The sequence below is a fragment of the Ptychodera flava genome, chromosome 5, assembly GCF_041260155.1.
Source record: "Ptychodera flava strain L36383 chromosome 5, AS_Pfla_20210202, whole genome shotgun sequence".
In the NCBI taxonomy this organism is placed as follows: domain Eukaryota; kingdom Metazoa; phylum Hemichordata; class Enteropneusta; family Ptychoderidae; genus Ptychodera; species Ptychodera flava.
In genome coordinates, this window is record NC_091932.1 from 44,996,314 (window position 1) to 45,020,534 (window position 24,221).

General features: G+C 36.5%; 1 protein-coding gene across 1 annotated transcript in view; it reads right to left on the reverse strand.

Annotated features, from left to right (window-relative positions):
* LOC139134080 (CYFIP-related Rac1 interactor B-like) overlaps positions 1 to 21,247 on the reverse strand; it is a 78,607-nt gene extending 57,360 nt beyond the window's left edge. Inside the window, exon 1 of the mRNA XM_070700983.1 lies at positions 21,016 to 21,247. The gene's annotated coding sequence lies outside the window, so the exon portion shown is untranslated. The remainder of the gene's footprint in view (positions 1 to 21,015) is intronic.
* Positions 21,248 to 24,221: the final 2,974 nt, after the last annotated feature.

Here is a 24,221-nt window from a genome sequence, read left to right on the forward strand (position 1 = left end):
ATGTTTTGTTATGTAAATTGTTGCCTTGCTGTTTTTTTCTAAGCAATGGAGAACACAGGAATACTATATGCAAATCTAAAAGCAGTTCACTATCTATTTTCAAGTGGGATGCTACAAATCACAAGATATACAGATTTCAGGTTATGATTCTTGTACTGATTTGATCATGATGGGGAAGGGGGAAATTTATCAATGCTATTTTCACTACATATTACTGCAAAGACTATGATAATTTTCAATGACATACATGCAGCTTCGCAGATGAAATACAATCCTAAATCTATTCAAACCTGCCCTTCCCTTGTGTATCGTGGGTGAAATGACCCTGAGTTGAAAAATACTACAGCATTCACCATAGAGGTAATCAGTGGAGGGGTGGGGAGGTAGACTTACTGAGGGTGATAAAGAACAAGCTATCGTGAAGTCACCCTTGGGATTTGATTAGCAATGGAATTTCACAACTTCAGCCGTCTATCACTACATACATGAGTGGCTTTTCAACACAAGAGAGCTGGTTAAAATTCTGTCTGTGTAGACCTAAATGCCTTATCAATTGCAGATGAAAGCCTGTGCTCTGCAGGCAGAATTTCACACCACACACATATTAATGACATAATTGGGCACAAATTAATATTAATAACATGTGAGGATAATCAAAAACTGACACTATGTTCATGATTTAGAAATTACACAGAATACTTTACACACACAACATCACTTCTCCTGTTATAGACTTATCCATGATTTACAGTTCAAAGGTCAATCATTATGCAATCACAGATTCTATGCCTTTCCTTTTAGGTAGTTTGCAGAGAAATTACTTTTCATCTGGAGTGCTTTTTCCACACAGACACCTGACTGTAAGTGTACCCCACTGAGGTCACATTAACCCTTTGAGTGCTGTAAATTTCTCCGCCAATTTTTGTGCAAAATTTTACCAATAGGCCAAACCCGGAATTCGAATCGACCACGGTACAAACAAAGCCATGTGCGAAAACGCGCACAGACGTACGTGTATTTTCATACGCGTTCAGTACACATGTGGGTTTGTTTGTACCGGCATCACGTGATTATTTGGGCGTACTGAGTATGTAGAACGGCGTACGCATCGCGTCCTTTTTATTCCGGAGTAGAACCATTTCTTATGAATTTTTTGTAATTTTTTTGGCAATTTTGGACCAAATGGCCATTACATTTCATTGGCTACAGTTTTTGATCAAAATTTTGAAAAAAAATTTTTTTGAAAAAATCTGAAAAAAATGTCTGGGTTACATTTTATAAAGGCTGCAAGAAATGACTTTGCCACTCAAAAGGTTATGGAGTTAAGGAACACAGTCACCACAGAGTGCAAACCCACTGAGGTCACATTACAGGAACACAGTCGACATATTTTGACATACATTTTTGTTTAGTTGCTCTGTCATAAGAAAGGAACCACTTGTTATATTCAAAGATTTGACCCTGTCTGTCTGTCTGCTGTCTGTTTATCAAAGGGAATTGCAAGTTTTCAAAGCTTTCCTTGAGCAAAGAACAAATTGTAGCAAATGTTCAAAACTTTCATTTTCATGGTAATTAGTAACAACATTTGACAATGAACTACTTGCATTCAGTTAAATGAAGTGTTCATCAAAAACACAATCCATACGTCACTGTTTCCTGTTACAGAGAGTGAAATGTACTAAATTTACATCTTCTGAAACAATACATTATAGTGCAATCAACAGTCCTGTACATTATCTTTTAAAAAGAGATCAATTTATTGAAACTGTAACTTCAATACAATGGTGTTTACCTTTCCTTGATTGATATATTAAAACAATCAGATCCAAATGAAATAAATGAACATGGAAAATACTAAGAAGCTGCCTTGATCAGTTTACAGCAACTGTGTCTGTATAAAAAAGCAATAAATATTTTAATAATAGTGTTGTATTAAATCTAATTACATAGTCACTCTTTCATTAATTAATTATGGTCAGAAAGAATGGAAATACTTTTAAAATTGTCCGTTACCATGTTTAGAGCTGTTAACAGACTACATTTTCCCATTACAATGATAATTACATTATTTGACACTGTGTGCACATTAAACATGTATAAACAATCTGCGCCAATCATCACCTACTTAGTAAAATCCCGTAAAAATATTTACACCTATTGTCAAAATCTCACAAGTTTGATGTGAATGACAAATTGCACTTGACATACTGAACAAATGTCAGTGTGCACCCTCATCACGCAATACGGAGAGAAGTCTGGACATGGTTCGGCTAATCATAGAATGAGCATATAGCTACCTTGATCATGTGACCAATCTTACATGAATCATTTGGCCAATCACAGAATTGGGATATAGCTACCTTGATCATGTGACCAATTTTACCTGAATCACGTCAACGTTGGAATTCTTCGGTGAGACAGACAATCTCCTCCCAAATGTAATTAAATAAGTGTAGGAAGTGAAGAACACTTTTAATTATACCTCAAATATAGTGATAGATGTGTTGAAAAAGGTGGATACAAATAAGTACTGCAAAAGTGGTCAGCAACAGTCAGTTACAAATTGCCTAGCAAATGTGAAGGCAAAAACATTTGGCAATATGTGTTTCAACATTTGTAAAACACAAATTTACTTCCTTTAGATTTAGCAACTGAAGAAAGTTACTTGAATTTTGGTAATTTCAGATTCTCGGTGATTTCACCAAAATTATCAGTTATGATCTTTGTCCACTGATGAGACACATTACAAACATACAGCCATGTACATTAACATTGAACAAATATAACTAAAGTGAATCCTTTTTGTTTACAAGAAATATTTAGCAGACTCCTAAGATTCCAGTTCTCTGGCATTGCACAATTTCAAAGCAATTTGTTACACTCAAAAAGTATTGCATCATGAAATAAATTCCCAACTCAGCAAGATTTGAACATTTCACACTATGACTGTATCAGTATCATCCCCATTTACATATGAACATATCAAAACAGATAATTGAAAACATTGGGATTAGACCAATTGATGTTAATGACAGGGTTTGAGGTAGTCAGCGTACATACACAGTGGTGCCATGGCTGTCAGATAACAGACACTAATGACAGCTGAGAAATGCTAAGCCTTCACAGTGATTTTCTCAATCAGCCATGGTTAATTTAAATACTCATTTCATCAGGACTTAGCAGATGTCAGCTAGAAAACTCACATCATCAGTTACACTTGACCTATATCACAGCACAGTAATCTCCAAGACTGTCCATTACTATGTCTCCATTAGGAAAATGGTATTACATTGACACTGTACACTTCCTGTCTGCTCATTTCCCTGTGAGTAGATCAAATCAATGGGAAAAGAGCTGGAACTTCTACAGCATGTATTTTCATGGTTTTTTTTCCTGCCGCTTACTTCTCCCAAAATACAGAGAATTAGCCTTCCAACATTACTTTATTGTTGACAAATGAATTATAGTCTAGATTGAAACTGAATTTCTTCAATGACACCAATCAGACATACCACACACATAAAGCATGTGTTAACAAATGATACATCAGGTATTTCAGTGTGATTTAGTTTTCCAATATAATTTTTGTACTTTGTCAACTCTCAAAATAACATGTGTTCTTTTATTGGTGGTTATAAGATTGTACAAGAATTAATATCAAATTACCAGTTTTTTTTTTCAAGATTGTTTTTTCATACTGAGAGTATGTGCACACATTGGTTTCATTTCATTTTCAATAAATTTACAATTTTTCATGCAGCTATAAGTACAACCTAAATATTTTATTTCTTACATAGTTACATTAAATTTCCTGTAATTGTACATCGTAAATGGACAAAAGATATGGAAGAAATAACTTGACAGGTATGGCTTCTGGAGGCAGTAAAAGATATCTCATAACATACAGTTTGTAATCAGTGCATTGTACAGCGTAAATTGTATGCATGTGATCTGGAAATGCACTGACTAAGTGCAATATGTCATGTGATAGAATTAAACACTGCATTGTGGGAATGATTGAGTTGTAATTGCATGGGTATACAGTCTGTGAGCATAAATTGGACTCAGCTATCAACAGAATGTATGTCTTGTACAGTAAGACGGAAAATCAATAATGTAGCGATAATAATGAATGCCAGAGATATGCCATCAAAAGGTACATCAAACTGGTACTTTTTTTATGGAATATTATTTGGAAAATATATAATTTCCAATAGTTTGCTGAATTTAATATCGAACCATCTTCACTCAAAACATGATTTTATTTTTACTGGTTCTGATGAATTGATGAGGATGACTCTCGGTGACATGGTAAGCAAACATCAAGGCAGTATGCGGTCTGTATTGTATCAGATACAATTATGTTGAAACGGCTAACGGCAAACCCTACAAAGGAACTGTGTTGAGCAGACTGCTCTATTGATCAAATGAAACACACACTGCAGGCAAACTGAATTTACTAAGTACATTTCCATTCTTGTCAAGCCTTGTCAATGATAGAAGAAATGAACAGTTTTCAAAGAAACTCCACCAGATGGTCTTCATTGACAGTTTTATTCACTACCTCACCCTAAATATAACACGGCTTGCAATAACATTATTAAATTATCTGCTTTACTCCCAGACACATTGGGATTGGAAAGATAAGATCACCATGGCAACAACATCCCTTTCAATCCATAGTCTCTTTGCTCTCTGTCTCAAACGGGTCTAGCATTACCTTATATGGTCATTAAACAAGAGTGGTAAATTGGAATAGGGTGTTCACATTATATTGCTTTATCATAAAATACAATTTTACTTAATCATAAAATGCAATTTTATTGATAGGCCATGTGTACTTGTGGTTTACAGCGTATAAAACTCCTGAGTAAAACACACTGCTGACTTGAGGCACATACTAAATCAAGAAGATATACATGTACCTCCCTGGCTGTAACGCGATAAAATACATACAATTAGAAAGTATCACGTAGGAAATCTGCCAAAAGATAGCTTTGTTCACCTGGACATTTTACGGGCCATGTAATGCATCCGTAGCTATTATCAAAATGCATAGAGTTACATTGGGAGGTTTAGTAAAAGACCAGAAGCTGTAATTTTGATGAATTTCTGCTTTTTTTTGGATGCCACTGCACATTCTTGTTCTACTTCCCACAGCATGTTGAAAAACCAACTACCTAGTCTGTCAACACAGCGTCTATATGTGTAGGATGCACTGTTTTTGTAGTTTACATTTGAATTCTAGCTGGACCAGAATTCATTTGTCAACAATAACAAAACAGTTTACACATGTACACGCACGCTGGTGTTGACAACCTGAATCATACTGTGTATTTCAATTTGCTTTGGGGGGTACAACAAGATTACAGACAAAAATATTGAAACAATCAAAAAGAGTTACAACCACTGGCCCTTTACGTCTATTTACCAGCACAGATTGACTTTTTCAACAAATAAGTCTTTTATCACTGCTATAAATTATAACACTAGATTACTACACAGTGTCAGATGTATTTATCATTCATAAATTTGTCTGTCTTTTTTCAGAAATAGATTTTACATTTCATTCTCATCATTAATTGATCATAAAAATATTGCAATATCACATATTTCCTGGTTCAAGTGTATCATAGCTGTCAGTTTTATATTGCATTGCAGTTTACGTAAATATGAAAACTGATTATATTCAAAGATCACGTCCATAATGTGAAACGTTCCTCATACTATTAAATTTCAAATCAGTAAAGCAAATTGTTTGAAATACATACCAGTATGCAAGTACAAAACTACACAATGAATCAAAATGTCCATATACTGTCAAATTTGAATTCAGAAGAGAGCGTAGATCTTCACAATCTTTGGTCACCTGAATTTATCACTGTTTGCAAAGTAATGTTAGATGTGTGTGGTACGATGGGAATTAAGGTCACTGAACTTTCCTTTTCCTACATGAATATTTGTTACATACACTGGTGATGACAGATAGCAAAGATTCATCATTAGCTCACCTGATCATACCAAATATGGATATGATACCAAATATGGAATATCCTAATAAGGAAGTCGTAATTCTTAATATGGCAGGAACTTTGACCCTTGAACATTTAACAATATATCAGGTGAATAATGATGACAGAACATGTATTCCATGCGTAAAATTATTTGAAAGACTTTGTTTCAGTGGTCCACTGAGGTGAAATTTCAAATGCAGAAGTTCTTGGTACATTGGTACATTGAAACGTCTGTGTTTTGTCTGGACAATCCACTGCTGCCATTGGTTGTCTTTTTGACAAGATATGGGAGATGTTGGATGGTCTGACAAGAAGTGATTGAAGAAATCAGCGGACACCAGGATATCATGTCTAACACTGGCAGCACTTTCACTTCATAAACCTGAGGCACTTGTCTGTTTTGGATCAGGTCCAAGCAAAGGACTTTCACTACACAGTTGCCATGTCTATGGACATGCACATTACAGACATATCCAGGAATTTTGTATCAAGAATTTACAGGAAAAGAACTGCTCTCAAAGCATAGTATAAACTGTTTTCACAAATTGTTGGATAGTTACATTTGCATATTAAAGATACATGTAATGACAGAGCACCATAAAATACACACAAGATGAGAACTTAAAAATGTGGAAATACTGGATGAATCTGGGCATGTCTCCCACATACAGAGAAAGTCCAAGACTTGTTGGTTAGGTATTTCTACACCATTTCTGCTTTCCTGTGTACTTTCTCGGTGAACCCAAGTAACTTTTATTGGACTGAAACATGTTATACATGTGTGGCAGTCTGATTGAAATCAGATGTGACGATGGATAAGAGTTTAGAAGAACAGCATAGTACAATAAAAGTTGAAAATGTCACCATCTGTACATCTGATTTGAATCAGAGTAACATGAATGGATACTGCTAATGCAGGGTCCCAGAATCATCATGATCCACACAGATTCAGAGAAAATATCTCACAAATTTTGAATTGAAGTATGAGAGTATCAAAGTAGAGTAACACCATCACCATTGGGGTGGTATATATGTACACATGTCAACATGTGAATGTACTCAATGGTAACGAGGAAAACTGATGACAAAGGCAAATCTAGGTCACACAACTTGCAAGTTGCAACGCAAAAAAGATAACTTTACACCGATAACCTTATCAGATGATCTGCTTTCTACTTTACATGTATTTGACTCAACTTTGTACCACTGTGACATATCACATTTTCTTCTTTTACACATATTTGATACAATTTTATACCGCAGTGACATATCAGATATTCTTCTTTAACTGAACTTGATACAATTTTATACTAGACGTATCAGATTTTCTATAAATATATTTTCCACATAAATTATGATTCTGCAAGGCAGGCTGTGCTTTTTTGTAGGTACACAGACACAATGCATTGCTGCAATAAATGTTCAACTGAAAAACCATTTTCTGCAGGTTCTAAAGTTTTTGTATCCGTACATGTAAATGTACACATAAATTCATTGTTACCTAACCCTCATCTTGCCAAGTTCATATTGCACTATCAGGTGAAGTTGGTTAACCCTTTTCCTGCCAGACAGTATCACTTCCCCATCAGCCAAGTCAGAGTAAAAAGCGGTATTGAGCCAAAACATGACGTATTTTCACCCACTTGGCTTGGTATGTTATAGCATCTTTAGTCCATAAATATCAAGTTTACAGTATTTGTTTTCAATGGCCATCAAATGTTCAATATGTTAACATACACCATATAGAATATGTTGTATTTCAGTAATTTTTACCATCTTGACCTGATGATGAAATATGAACTTGGCAGGAAAACGTTTAACACAAGATGTCTCATATGGTGTGTTTTAACAAAATATTGAACATTTGAGGGCCCTGAAACCATAGATACTGTAAACATGATTAAAGCTGCTATATATAGTACGTGTACCAACAAGCCAAGACGGTGAAAATAGTCTAGCTTGTAACTCAACAATACCACTTTTACTAACTTGGCAGATGGAAAAGTGATACATGTACTGTCTGGCAGAAAATCAGAGCAACATGCATGTAGAACCATGCAATACATATTCTTTCTTTCATTCATTCATTCATACAGGGAGCTAAAGAGCAAGGTGTAAACTATGACACTTCATGCTGTTTTGTCTGCATTTGAATTGCTTTTGTTGTTGTACAAATCAAGCCTTGAAAAGTGAAGAGTCTGATTGGCTAAGGTAGAAGTGTGAGTGAACATGAACTACATGTATCAGCAAACATACACCTTAATGTCAGTGAAGGCCACACTAGTAATCCAATTGTGTAGATGTATAGAAGCAATGCCTATGAACTCAGAGCAAATACAGTGAAAGTAGCAGGACCATTTCACACTCTGTACCATGCACAAGGCAATACATAGGAATGACCTCTATCAGGCAAAAAAAAAAAATAAATTGTGCTGTTCCGATAACATGGCTTTCAAAAATAGGGTAGGTAGGTCGGCAGGGATTTTTTTCAAAATATTTTTATTTTTAAATACGCATTTTTCAGGGGTTCAGGGCGGTCAAACACTGGCCACATTTCCAGAAAAACTTATCATACAAAATAAAAGGGGAAAAACATAAAAGACATCCTCGTTCAAACAAAAATCAAATGCCAAGTAATGAACGTGTGATTTTACGGAGTTTTTCTTTCTTTTTTTTACTTCCGTGTTTACGTAGCTCTAAAAAGTTTAGGGTCGGCAGGTAAAAAATAGGGTAGGTCGGGTTATCAGAACAGTACCATATTTTTTGTTCGGCCTCACTACATTGTGAAGTTACTCACCAGAGATGATTTGTAAATTATAATGAGTTATACACCATTTTAGTTCAATCTGCTGACTGTTTTTGAGTGGTGTTCAATGCTCGTATTCTGACTTCTCATACTGTAGTCGCTTGGCTGATTGTCAGTTCTAACCAACAGTGTGTTCTGCATTGTGCTGGCTATACAACCCTATGCAATAAGGTCATGACCTTTGCTGTACATTGGTGTACATCATTATCTAGCTGCTGCACCCTGAACTATTTCTATTAATGTCAAAACAGACTGTATTTGTGAAGCAAAGTACAATGTAAGGAGTGTACAAGTTTGACAGAAAAAGCAGAACCATACTACAATACAGCATAGATCTACAAATTTCAGTGAAAAACACGCTTCAAAGATACCACAACATCACAAAGCAAATTTACATTAGCAGCAATGTGGTACAATACACTATGTATGGTAGATGGTCATGTACCGGTATGTACTGATATGTGTCTTCTGTTGAAAAAGAAACCCCTGGTCATGGCACGGTCATTGTGAATGAAATGAAACAACTACTGGGAACACTGGGTCTCAAGGTTGGAACAATGCAACACTACATTTCCTAGATAAGTCACTAGTGAAGAGCTAGTTATGGCTGTTTTTATTTATTTATTCATTAATTTATTTATTTAAAATTATCATTCATCCATTGACTGCATCATGACCGCATAAGTGACCTCTGAGACAGTAATTATGAAAGTACTGGCCAATCACATGGGGTGAAATAGTAATGATACAGCAGTAACAAGTCATCGTTGATGACACAGTCCCCACTTGTTAATGGGTACTTTGATTACATGTCCTAAGAGGATAGAGTCCTCTTCATTAATTGAGACATGCCCAAGTTTTGGCTAAGGACACGAAAAAATTGTAACAAAATGGCTGCCATGCAGCCATATTGGATCATATCAAGAAACAAATTGACATACATATGTATGACACAGGTTAATGTCCTTGTACCAACTTTGAATAAAATCGGTTAAGATATGCCTTAGAGTATTATGGCCCTCGACAGGAAAAAATCGTAATAAAATGGCCGCAAGGCAGCCATATTGGATCGTATCACATAACAAATTGACATGCATATGTATGACATTAGTCAATCTCCTTGTACCAACTTTGAATAAAATCCGTTGAAACATGTCTGAGTTATTGCTCTGTACATGAAAATATCGTAATAAAATGGCCGCCTGGCGGCCATATTGGATCGTATCACAAAACAAAATGACGTGCATATCTATGACATTGGTCAATGTCCTTGTACCAACTTTGAATAAAATCGGTTGAAACATGTCTGAGTTATGGCTCTGTACATGAAAAAATCGTAATAAAATGGCCGCCTGGCGGCCATATTGGATCGTATCACAAAACAAATCGACGTGCATCTGTATGACATATGAAGTAATCCTTGCACCAAGTTTGAATGAAATCGCTTCTTGCATCTCTGAGATATCTGCGTGAACGGACGGACGCACACACGCACGCACGCACGCACGGACGCACACACGCACGGACATGGCCAAACCTATAAGTCCCCCCGGACGGTGTCCGTGGGGACTAACAAAGGTGATACAACGCCCTCTCTGATTGGTCAATACTTAGTAAAGTTTCAATTTTGGTGTCACTGAAGGTCATACAAGGTCATATTGACCGATGTCTAAATCAAAATAAAAGCAAAACCAAAAACGAAAATGTTAATAGCAATGATGAAGGAAGGTGATATAGGATTCATATGTTTGGCTGATGTTTTTGATGTCAGTATACAATGCTATAATGTAGGCAGTGACAGCTAAGTGAACAGCCATCAACCATGTTGCCTGGAAGAAATCCACAACCCTGTAATGATTGAACTTTCTCTAAAAATGTGTCCCCTTGAGTCAAAGTACACCTGAATATCATTTGAAATCAGAATACACTGCCTAGTATGCTTGAAGCTACTTTATGTATTTTGCAGCTTACAGCAGTCACATTCAGCCGAGATGTTGATAATTATGAAAAGATCCCTCAATGAGATTCTGTAGTACACACAGTTCTTGAAAATTCACCTGACCCGTTTCCATGGTTATCAGTTTCACAATTATCACCACTTCAGCTGTCAGCTTTTCATCCCTGATGTTTAACAATAATCCATTTTTCTGTCAGTCAGGGTACAGTGCCGTGCATCTTCAGTTGATCCTAATTGGCCAATTTACCAGTAACTGGCATGACCTAGTTTTGACTTGCTAAAATGCGATATCAATTTCCTTTTCACATGAGTACAATGCATCTATTTTCATATTCAATACTGACGTATTTCAAGTTACATTGTATGCTGCATGTATCTAAGCCATTCATTCTTTACTTGGGCAAAATTTCCATGAAATTGATTTTTCCACACAATTTTGCAGACAAATCACACAAGAAATTGCAATCAATTTTGTAATTTAAAATAATGCAGACACCTGAACTCTGTAATTTGAACATTTATACAATTAAATGCATAGTACTGAATACATGTATCTATGTAATCATTCTTTATTAATTTTTATTCTACATTATGATTATTTCATCTTCCACAAGACTGAAAGTAAGATCACTGCACAGCAGTACAGTCAGTGCACTGAACACGTTTGGGTCATGTCATTCAAAAATCAACTGAGTACTGCAGTGTACCGTAGTACACAGCAGATCACTGTGACCTGACTGATCTGAGGTCAAATTAGTAATCACCATACCCATGTTGTAGCAAGTCAAGTCAGTTCAAATCATGACATGCATATCTCTGTGGCTTTCCAGGCTGTATCAAGCTTTTAAATTCAGTCATATCCAGGTCAAAATGTGTTACATGGGATATGTTAAGCTTCACTGGTTCCATTCAACTTGACTTGATAGCAAGAGATATACATGTACATATACCTAGCAAATAGAGGATAAATGATGCCGTTAACAGCATTTCAGAATACACACACTATGGCCATAGCAGACATTGTGGCTGTAAGTAAGGTTTATCATAAACTGGTACCGTATCACTGGGATTGAAATACTGAATCAGTTTGAAATTGAAATGTAGAATTTTTAAGTCCACTTCATGATTTTTCAAAGAATGCGTACATTATTATTTTAGTGTAGTAGCTCCTGTGTACTGGAACAGTCTTCAATTAAATATTGGGCATTCTATCATTAGTATCTTCTTGTTCTGCATTTACACTGTATGGCTTTTGTAAAGCTTTTTTGTTTCATTACTTTTCCTGATGAGTCAATTTTAATGAACGTCCTTGATCACCTTATCATGCGGATATTGATGCTTTATAAATAAATAAATAAATAAATAAATTATTATTACTTTTATCATCATTATTATTATTCACAATTTTTGGAAGTGTATAGTATGTACGATACAGTGAATGTAAAAAGACCATTTCTGAATGCATGAAATTGAGTCTTTTCATTACACAACTCTCTGACAGGCTACAAACAATTACAGATATTTTTTCACTATCAGTCTCTTACAAAGATGACGCAGTGATTTTGTTTTCACTTTGGAGGGTTTTCTAGATGCAAAAGATCCAACCAACGATATGAAAAGGACAAAACAGGAATGTTTACATGACACAGTAATTCTGGAATGCAGCAAGACGATGACTTTAACTTCACTGTTCAGAACTGTACAGGGTATACATGTGATATCCTACAGATAATACGTGTTATATTTTCAGTCGCATGTCACACACAGCAATTTTTGTTTTATCCATATTGAAGATAACAATATGCCGATGCTGCTGATCTAGAATGATGCACTTTGGCATAAGAACACAGCTTTTCTATTTTGGGGTATTCACTTTTTCCCACTGTGTGTGTACATGTACAGTGTTTTGATACATTGATTTGTGTTGTATTAAGGGGCCGTGGATAATTAAAACACGCGCAAGGTAAATGCAACTTCTGTGTTTAGGGGGGGAGAGGGGGTTTGGCTGTATTTTGATTACCGGGTGCAAAAATCGCACTACAAGTTTTCCAATCGCAACATCTCACTAGCACTACACGTTTTTTCTGTATTGCAAAACGTCGCACTACATTGTTTGGCATGTACCAGGCCAGTACGGCACCAGCGCTACACCAGCTTCTTTCCACATACATGTGAATCAGTGCACAAGTAAAATAACGTAACAATCATTTTGGATACACTGTTTCATTTCTTTCTATTGGTTGCGTCATTGTTGATGTGGCACTGAACAGAGATTGATTTAGAGGGAGTATGCGAGGGGGGGTCATAGCGACGTAATCACTGATTGTTGCATGTAGATATAGAATGACGCTTGGTTGGATTTTCGCACTTCCAAACTTTCGTTTTGGGGAGGGGGGAGGGGGTTTGGGACAAACGCACTTAGTTTTGTTTACCGTGCGCATGTTTTAATTATCCAAGGCCCCTAAAACGTTTGGTTGTATTGAGTGTGAGACTTGAGGCATATGATATATACAAACATAGACACTGTACCGAAAAGTTCACAAAGGATTTTGCCTGTTCACTTCAAATCTACCGGTATACTTTGGGTTGATATTGTTCGGAGGTGATGATGAACATGTTCATGCAATAAATACACTCATCATAAATTTCTAACAAAATTTCACAACACACATGTCAATCTCCTAGGACACTGTATGCTCAGCATTAATGGCAGACAAACACATATTTTAAAATTAATATTTGTTAAGCTATCAAAACGTGATTGCCTTTAAAAACTTCTGCTTGATCAATTTTGAAAGACTCTTAAATAGAATGAAATTATTTCCCACTCAGATGCAATTAACACATCATAAAATTGTCATGCATCAGGGGTGGGAACATTAACACGTTTTGTTATGTACATGCTGTGTACCATCATGGATGTGTCTCTTATCACATCTATGGTACCATAAAGACGTGACATGATGTGTGAGGTATGGCCACTTCTTTACATTTGACCAAGGGGTAGTACCATCAAGGCAGCAATTTCTCTCTTGGTACAATGCACTCTAACCATACTCACTGAACAATTGTTGCATGCATAATTAGTCAATACAAACAGTGTGAGTCGTCAGAAAGACAATGCACTCACCCATGGCGGCTCTTCTATCTCAACAATAAACAGAAACTATTCTCTTCATAAAAGGTACAGGAAATCACCCAGAGTATTTGAAACATACATCAACCCATTGTGTTGAAATATACAGAAATTCTTGCCCTTGTTGGGAAAGTCACTGTCCTACATCATCAGATTGTACATGAATTTTACTTTTCAAATATTAAATTTTTTGTGTGTGCAAAACTGAACACTATTCAGGGACCATACTGGCTCCATAGTATATCTCCTGCACTCCTTATTTATATGTAAGGAAGTCGGATAACTAAAAAGGTCCATCGTTCAATGTAATAAAAACATTGGGAATTTTATGGTGAATTGCTGCTTACAGAAACTCCCCATTGACAAATGCTAGCGCAATCTCTCTGCTATTATTCAAATACTTGCATGGCTGCATTAGCAGAACCTGGACACACCTGATGACCTGATCTGCTAATATCTTGTGATATTCCAGTGATTCTAGTGAAATGTATTCAATATTAGTCAAATTAGATTTCTGGGTGATTACACATGTACAATGCATACTTTCTGAATGGGCCAACAGTGCAAAGTGCATTTGCTTTGTTCATTGTACACTGTACTGTAGATTGTAATTTACACTTTTATCATTTCTTTCAAAGCAAGCCATATCGTATCATCAAATGATTTGATTTGGACTACCGTAATATTCTCAGTCTTTCAGCTATTCAGTCAGTAGCTTTCTTTTTTAGACAGAATTATACTAAAACTTTTTGCCCAACCGACAGGCATTCGACTCGATATAGAAGCAAACCGTCACTGATGCAACCAGTAAGAATATCTTATTGTTACTGGTTGCATCAGTGATGGTTTGCTTGCATTGAGTCTAATGCCTGTGAACCAATGGATAATAGGAAGCATGGGTGTTCCCAAGTTGACTGGTGAGTTGGATACGGTTAAAGCTTGTAGGATGTCGAAAATGGAAATACAGAAGTAAAGGCACAATCAATAAAATGCTTGTAAACATACTGTAGGCATAACTATATTGCTAAAGAACATCAAATTCAAAAATTATGTTCAATTTCATGTGGGTAAAGTGACTTCAAAATTAACCGTGCTTCCGGGTTTAATTGGAAAGACCAAGTTTGACCTCCCTTGCTAAATACATCATAGTCTGCTCAAAGGCTTGTTGAAACAGTGAATTCATTCTAAACAACAACAATAAACACCTTGGTAACAATTTTGAACATCTGCCAAGATTTACCTGTGCATCAGAATAATAAAAGGCAAATGTTAACAGATGCAGAGTGAACTGAGCAGTTAATAATTGACATTGTCAATAGCAATATACACAATTTTTGTTTGATAATTACAAAAATTTCTCAAAACAATGATTTACATTGCTATGCAGTGTCTGTCAAAATAGTTGATACTTTAGTACTCATTCTGAACATTGAAAATATGCCAACACTTGTCATTATGAGTTAAGCAACGATATTATTACTTAGCTTACTAAACATAATATAGATTCCTAGTCTCTATAGTGGTGTAAACACTGTCATAGTTTTGTGATATGTGATTGAATTACTAACTGTAACAGTATTACTTCAGTAAAATTTGTCACAACGAAATAGCTTACATACTGTGCATACATGCATAGATACATGTACATACATACATGTACATACCAAGACTCTTCTTACCAAAATATTAAAAACTTTTGGGTCTATCACAAACATTATTAAAAAATATGGAGACTGCTTTGCTACAGATGTGAACCACTGCTTTGCTACAGATGTGAACCAGTCTTCAGGGGTGTAATAAAACTTAAATGCTAAGAAAATTGCCATGCTGGTGTTAAATAGGGTCAATATTGGAAAAATTAACATATATTGGTATTGGACAAGGAGACACAGCCTTATTAAATGTTTCTAGGTCATGACATTATTCATGGAATAAGAACAGAATTTGATTCCACATCAGACCAACAGCCTGTGACTCACAGCTCAACTCTGACCTTTGACCTCATTATCCGTGACCTCCACTACAAGGAAGTGGCTGGAAAAATGAGCAAAAAAAGAGGAAGAAATTGACCTATATCCACCATCAGCTCACAGCAGTAGACAGACTGCCTGAGCTGCTATTAAACCATTAACTAACTCAGCCATACAATTATGCAAAGGCCCCTGGCGATTTCACAATGTGTCAGGAAATTAAAGATATATGCAATATTGAAACAGTAAAGGGTAGATGGATACAGCCGCTATTCTCATTGTTGCTGGGTTTTTTGACAGAATTTGAATATTGTAAAAATATGAACTGAAAATATCCTTGGCTCATACATACATGTATACACAAATGTTGGTGTTCAGTCAATCCACAATAACCAGTATGAAGTGCATGAGGAACACATATAATGTTGATGTCGCATTTGTCCAACTTTCATTTACTGTTTTCAAGTTCGTGAGTCTCAACACAATGGGAATACAACACAACAGAATATCATGTGCTACACCATGGATATGATTCAGGGGAGTAAGTCTTTACTTTCATGGAGCCAAGTGATGATTTTAGGGAGAGTACATGTATCAATAAGACCTGTACATACACACACATGTATGGCTTCCTCTGGGAGTTCATGATTTTACTCTCTCTCTGCAAGTCATAATGAACATTTTCAGTTAATCAAGTATTAGAAAAGCACACATGCACTGTCAATATTTAAACTGTGTTGTTAGTATTTACCTGTATAAAACTGCATGTACTGTTTTAAAACCCAAAGCTAATCAAGCCCATGTTGAATGTATCGGACACACCTACGTATTTTACTGACATTATTTAAAAACAAGGTAGGTGTCTATTATTTCACAGCTGTCCTTATTGCAGAGGTTATCTGCTGTTGAATTTGCAGTTTTGCTTGATATGTGATTTATAGATCTGTACTTGGTGGCTTGCTGTGCTCATTTAATTTTCTAATTTTCCCACCAAAATTTTAGTGTGATATTTTACCAATTTTTGAGAAATTTCTGGTTTTTTTGATAATTTTGGACCAAAAAGACATCATATTTTATTGGCTACAGGTTTTAATCAAAATTTTGGTTAAAATGTGAAAAATTTCTGGGATATGTTTTATGAGGTGACAGAAATTGACTTTGGCACTCAAACTGTTAAAGAGGTGCCTTGTCTGTAATCATAGCTCATGTCACAATACATATATACCGGTAGTAGTTCTTTTTTGTCAATTTTTAAACATACAGGTAGTTTCTTGGCTAATAAGTATTTGAATCAATAAGGCCACTACAGAAAGTTCTGTTTTCACAATTTTAGAAAAGTTTGTCATTAACCCTCCTAATCTACACTAAACTGCAACCCTGAAAGATGGCATTCCTTCAGTATGATCATTATTGCAATTTTGCAAAGCATTATGAAAATACTTGACAGCTAATCATAGACCTAACTATGCATTGATTAAAACTCTCTAGTTATATTTAATCAGCCCTGTCAGCTTCTTATTTCCTGCAGAAAATGCTAATTATGGCCTTGAGAGCAATAAGCTTGATATCTAAACATAAGATGTTCATAAACACCTAGCAAAGATGATTTTGTGCAAGTATGCATTAAAACTACAACAATTCCCATAAAATAAACACTGTCTGCAATGCAACATTTCCTTGTCACTGCAAACACAAAGTTTTTAACAATATTACTGGTGAGCCAACAATGTTGCTTTGAATTCAGCATTGTGTCTTGTGGTTTGTGTAATGAATGAAAGTAATTTGAGTTTCAAATGCTAGATGAGCTAAGCGGCTTTGGCATCAATCCAGCTAGGAGTCCTATCTATTCACTGAAGTCACAGTGATGCTGTGTGCAGTCAGATCACAAATACACCATAAATATCTTGAAAATGTCACACACTGACTAGTGGCATTTGAACCTTAACTTTTTTGAAGAGAAATTGTTGAAATAACCTTTTAACTTTCATAATGATGGGTTACATCTAAGATTTTTATGGCTTCTCCAGCTCAGAAAGTGGGGATAGCCCGTTTCTATTTATATAATCACAATTCTGTTTGGTCCTTCCATTTGAGTGACTGGTGTGTGGTTAGGAATGGACACAGTCTGTCATGTGATGTCTTTCCAACACTAGGCAGGAACTGTTAACTGTAACCCAGCTATTACTGCACTGCGTGGACAGCGATGGCCTTCTATGGTCAAATAACGGGAAACCAGGAAGTGACAATCTCCAGGAAAGCTGGCGATGTGAAACAACCACACTGACCGTTATCACACTGAAATCATTGCATTATTTTCAGGCCAGGCAAGCAAATTATGTGTACACAGACACAAACACACACTTTGTGGTTGACCACCTGTTTTACATATCATCATGATTGACATGTCTGGAACTGTTATTGAAATTATTCTTGAAGTTGAATAGTCTGTTCTATTTGTAGGAAGAGGTTATGTCATAAAAACTAAGAATATCCTGTTGAATGGTTCAGATGTCTGATAGGGGACTCCACGCAAGCAGAGAACTTGGCTACAAAAATATTTTTAGCTTTCCACGCCAGCAGAGAACTTGGCTGCAAAAATATTGTTTAGCATTCCACTAACTGTGCACTGCACTTGAGAAATTTCTCTGAGACCACAGGCACTGATGCAGGGGAATTCCTATGTAAATATTTAGGAGACAATTATATCAAGTGTAAATCATAGAGGCTATGCCACAAATGGTGTGTTTCAGGAGTAGACAGATACAGTACATGTACCGAACACTAGAAGAACTTTAATAATGTTACCAGTTAATTTACTGCCTCCCCTTGCTTGAATATTTGCTGATAATTGGGTTTGCAAATTGATCTGTATTTTACAAAAAATGTGAACATATTGAATAGTTATTGTAATCTAGGAGACAGTGTGTATTTATGTTGCTTTCTCATCCATACAAAGGTGACTGATAATGAACTTATCCAATGCAGAGCCTTAATTAATACTGAAAGAATTTGACGACCAAGTTGACCTTGTCTCTAGGTCTCTGTAGATATGCACACCTGCAAAGCATAGTTATTTAAGTGAAGGTTTCAGTTCCAGATACCAATGAACATGTAAAGTGTTGTATGGAAGGGATGCCATGGCTTGCTATCATGATGCATTCTGGTTAGGAGTATACCGTCCCACAAATGGTGAGAAATTTCTCTGAGACCACAGGTACTGATGCAGGGAATGAAACTCCCTTAACCCTTTTCCTGCCAGACAGTAATAACTGTATTACTTCCCCATCAGCCAAGTCAGTAAAAAGCGGTATTGAGCCAAAACATGACGTATTTTCACCCGCTTGGCTTGGTATGTTATAGCATCTTTTGTCCAAAAAAAATTAAGTTTACAGTATTATGTTTTCAACAGCCTTCAAATGTACAGTATTATGTTAAAATACATCATATGGAATACGTTGTGTTTCATTAATTTTAATCATCTTGTCCTGGTGGTGAAATATGGACTTGGCAGGAAAAGGGTTAATTAATACACCAGTGTTTTAAACATTTTCAATCAGCTCGTTACCATCCAGAGATACAAAAACACTACTTAAACATACAAACCTTGTCAAAAACAGCAAATATCTGATCAACTTATACACCTGACATCACTACTCACATCTTGGCTCAACATGGGACCAAATACAATGCGACTACACATTGTACTCTTTACGTCTTTGAATGTGGCATTGTCAACGTCATTGGATTCATGAACAGGAAATAGTAGACAAAAAATGTTCACTACGTTTGAATGAAAGAACTAACTTGGATTTTTAATTACCGGTAAACATCTGTCAGAAAGCACCTAGATGAGTTAATTTGCCAATTTGCACAGTCCATGTTAAACTTCTCATACAAACAATATTGGATAAAACACTTGTGTTTTTGTGACTCGCTTTCCTAGTTTATTGCATATATCTGGAAAAATTCAGCAAAAGTATTAGTTCACTGTGAGACAAATTTAAACACCATTGCAAGAGATTTGCATCAGTGTGACCTGGTTAGAGTGAAGCACTGTTTGCCAGATATATATATATATATATATATATATATATATATATATATATATATATATATATAATCACTGGTGAGCAGTCAGTCGTTCAGTTTAAAAGACATCACTATACCATGATTATGGTGCATATAGGTCAAAATATCGCTAACAGCTTTTATGTTTAAAATCTGGGTTTTAATCTTTTGTGATACATCTAGTAAGAGATCGGGGCAGTTTGGTGTTGAGTAATCTTGCCATCATGTTGGTGGCTCTGTTCAAAGTTACGTTTATTTAAAATATATGACATATGGAGTTGGGGGCCAGATGGTTTCATAATGGTTGGATCAATACTGCATTATTAGTAAGGTCACCCATCACCACTGTTTGAGAACAAGATTAGTGTTAAAATCTCCTGTTTATTTTGAAGGATAACTGTGAAACCATTGACAAGTTCTAAATCACCGTATTTTCTAAGGAAGACGGACAACATATTCCCAAGATAGCGTTTGGGAGACGGAAACGGAGATGTCGATCTGTTTCGATAGACGTGAAACGATGCTTTGGGTGGGCGAACATAATCATTTTGTAGAGTTGTACTTCCTTGCAACTTCCGCCAAGCATATTATTCTGTGCTATAGCTAGAGTTCCTGTCTTTTATTTCCTTCGAGTGAAGACTTTAAAAACCTATTGGAGCTTGATTATTTTCTCTCGTCTCTACTCCTAAATGCACTTTTACTCAAAGTGGTTACCATTAACACGTAAAGAGCTCCGACTTTGACAGGACAGTTTTTTGACAATCGTTCAGTCGCCATTTTGTGTTGTGCACGTGACAAAACATAATAGGGAAACGTCCCTTGGCCACTTTGGTCTGAGGCGTGCACGGTCACTTCAAAACTGGACGATAACGTCCCAGCTATCTCTGAGAGCTACGGAACACAATATTCTGCGTTGCCGAAAATGAGAGGTTGATCGTAACCAAACAAGATCTTGTCTGGCTATGTTCCACCACAATGCTTGCGTTGCTAGATGTCATTCGCCGACACAAAATGACAAGTTTGCGAGTCGTTTCGACACACACTTAGCACGGCTGTAAACTCACCTGAAAAACGGAATGGCAAAGTCCTTCACCCAATCCCTTCACGCAAACGGTTTGTGAACTGCGAAAATGAACGGAGCAGCAGCTTATATCCTTCTCAAATGCAGTAGTTCAGAAGAAAAACGCTTTTTGGTGGTGTTTGTCAGCGTATTTCCGGGTTGTGAAGCTATGAAGTAGCTTTCCTGAAGTGATCCGTTCTGCAGAACTACAGCCCATAATACTATGGTTTGATTTGATGTGAACGTTGCAGGGCGCCACCCTGACCCTTTGCGCACAACCGTTTGTTTTCGTATAACAGTTCAGCTCCAGAACAGATACAAAACGGATGCAAAAATAAGAGATGCTTCTGATCACGATGAAAATAAGTAGAAAACGAAATGCTCATCGGGTCTAATGACTCGGTTATAAGACGATCACGCGCCGAAAACTTCCGCGCCGCGAAGTTTCATCGTGATCCGACGCATCTCTGTTCACCACGCAAAAAAATGGGGGTGGGGGGGGGGTGGGGGGGTTCCGACTGAGTGTAACAAACCTAAGATTGAAGATAGACACTGTTTATGAACAAAAACGTAATTTTCCACAAATCGAAGATTAATACACACAATTAATTGACACAGAAAATGTACTAGCGAACCATCGAGAAGGGTATTGCAACCCCTCCGAGCTCAGACATTTAATATCTCCGCTCCGTCCTAAGGCGGCATATCTCAGATATTATTTTATTTCTACCAATAAAGTGATATTTACCTTACACTGTCATGAAAACATTAATTTGTTACAAAACAGCCGGGAATTTTACATAGTTTAGTTAATCTTAAATTTCCTGCAATTTTTCCAAGCTGCACATATTACAATGAAAATAGCAAGAGAATACAATGTCTCAGTAAAGTATATTCAGTCCCATGACATCTATTGGATGGAATCATGTTTGTCTGTAAACATTCTTATAGTTTTATGCACTGGTTTCACTGTCTGTTTGAAAATTCATATGGGGTGGCCACATTTGGGTGTGGCACCACTTTATTATTTATCTGGTTAAAACTTACATATGTGCTCACATTCAGAGGTTCATGTAACTTATACTCTGATATTTCAGTGTGTACTTCTGCATGGAGTAATATTAGTTTGAAAGTAAATTTATGAAAATGACAGGTCATTCCAATTTACTTTCAGGGGAAGTTTTCTTTTTATCGATAAAAGCGGTTTTGTTCGTCCATTCGGCTGAGGAGGTCAAACTGGGTTTTTCCTCAGCTTCCTAAATGGTTTGTAATGTAAAACAAGGTTCTTTTACAAGTTCCATGTAGAGCTAAAAAAAGTTTTGTGGATTATATGGGTAATGTCTACTTCGCATGCGCAATAGACTATGCAAATTTTCCGACCTACTCCGCAACAGGTCGGAGATAATGTTTGAGCTCGGAGTGACACAAATCGTCGTCTGCTGCATGCACATGCTGCGTGGGTACTGCAGCCTGTCTGCATTCTACGCCGACTTTCCAAAGGCGTTGGAAATTCTGTGCATTATCCACGGTGTCTAAATCGCCAGTTTTGTTTGGTTTGCGTGACGTGAAGTTTTGAACATGAAATAAGGGTAAGTGGATTTATGTGTGTAGTTTACTCCATTTTCAAGTTTTCCGTTTATGATGAAGGGCACAACTCCACAAGCTACATTATGACTCGACGACTCTCAAACAGTTCACAAGGTTCGAGGGCACGAAATTTGTGGCAGCATCATAAATACAATTATGATGATTAAGTTTTCCCATTGATATGACGGATGTGCAGCCTTTGCATCTATTCAAATTCCAGCGATGTGTGTCTTGACGCTTTCCGGTGACTTGATGATATGAGTAGAGAGATGAGCAGAGCTGTAGTATTAAACGACAACAGCGTCATGAAAAAGTGATATTGCTGACATTTATTTATCAATCGAATGGTCTAGTTGACCTGTGAAGCTGTATAACCTATCACGGTCCCTCTACAAAGGGACCGTGAACCTGTGTTTGTCGTAAACATTTGTGACTTGTACTTTTCCGTAAACATTGCTGTAGATCAGGGGTTTCATTAAGTTTTGAAGTAGGGGCCAGAACGGAAAAGTAGGCGGCTTGCAGCTGCCATGACCAAAAAGTGGTCGTCGTTGGGGGAGGGTTCGGGAGGGGGTGTTCCTCCTCCCGGCCGAAGGCCGGAAACCCTGAAAAATGAGCTAAAATTCACTTTTTACAGCTCGCAGTCACTTGAATTTCTAGTATTTTCAGGAGAATCGTCAGCAGTGTTCCAGGCAGGGCAATTTTTGTTCATATCATAAAAGCCGTTTTCCTGGGAGATTAGGCCTAAATATGGCTATTCATAATTAAAAATGATAAAATGTGGTAATGTTGACGATATTTTGAACAAAGAAAACTGAAGTCTTTAATGCCTCTTTGCTTTTAGGAGGTAAACTATAATAATTAACTATTATTAATGATATAAATTTGATATGTAGATGATATTATACCATGTTACATATAGACATGGCGATAGGGGAATCCCCCTCTGTTGAAATGTTGGCACCCTCAATTTATTTGTCAAGGGGGACCACTCCCCCAATGAAATGGTGCCAGTCACACCATAGAGGTACAAGTAGAACACATGAACCAGTGAAATGCTGCCGAAATTTTCTGGTAAAGGGGGAAAATCCCTCTTGTTGATGCCATCCTGGATGAAACACTCACATTTTAAGCACAGTAAATGATAAACGTTTCATTAATGTATAATGTTATGCTTAAAATTAAGAACCATGATGTTTGGTATGAAAATCTGGAGATGAAGAACTTTTATACCACTGGGGAGGTAAAAAGGATAATTTATATAAGAATAATGATAAAAACTGTCAATCATTGCCATATTTTGCAAATAGAATCAAAGACCCTAAAGGTTATTTGACTAAATGGGTATGCAAAGAACCTTGATATAGGATATGAAAATTTGTACGTTCAGAAACTCACATTTTGATTTAAGCTGACGACCGTTTTTGAAGTGAATTTAGAGGTTTGATCGTATTTTAACCACTCTGTGCGACATTCTTATTGGCTTCGATAGACCGAAAAGCAGTACATATCATACGTCCAGCTGGTCATATACCTTCACATTTTTAAGCCTACCGCAGTGCAACGCACGTCGGCTTACTAAAATTCGAACTATAATCGGGAAGTTTTTTTGTGAGAAAAAAAATC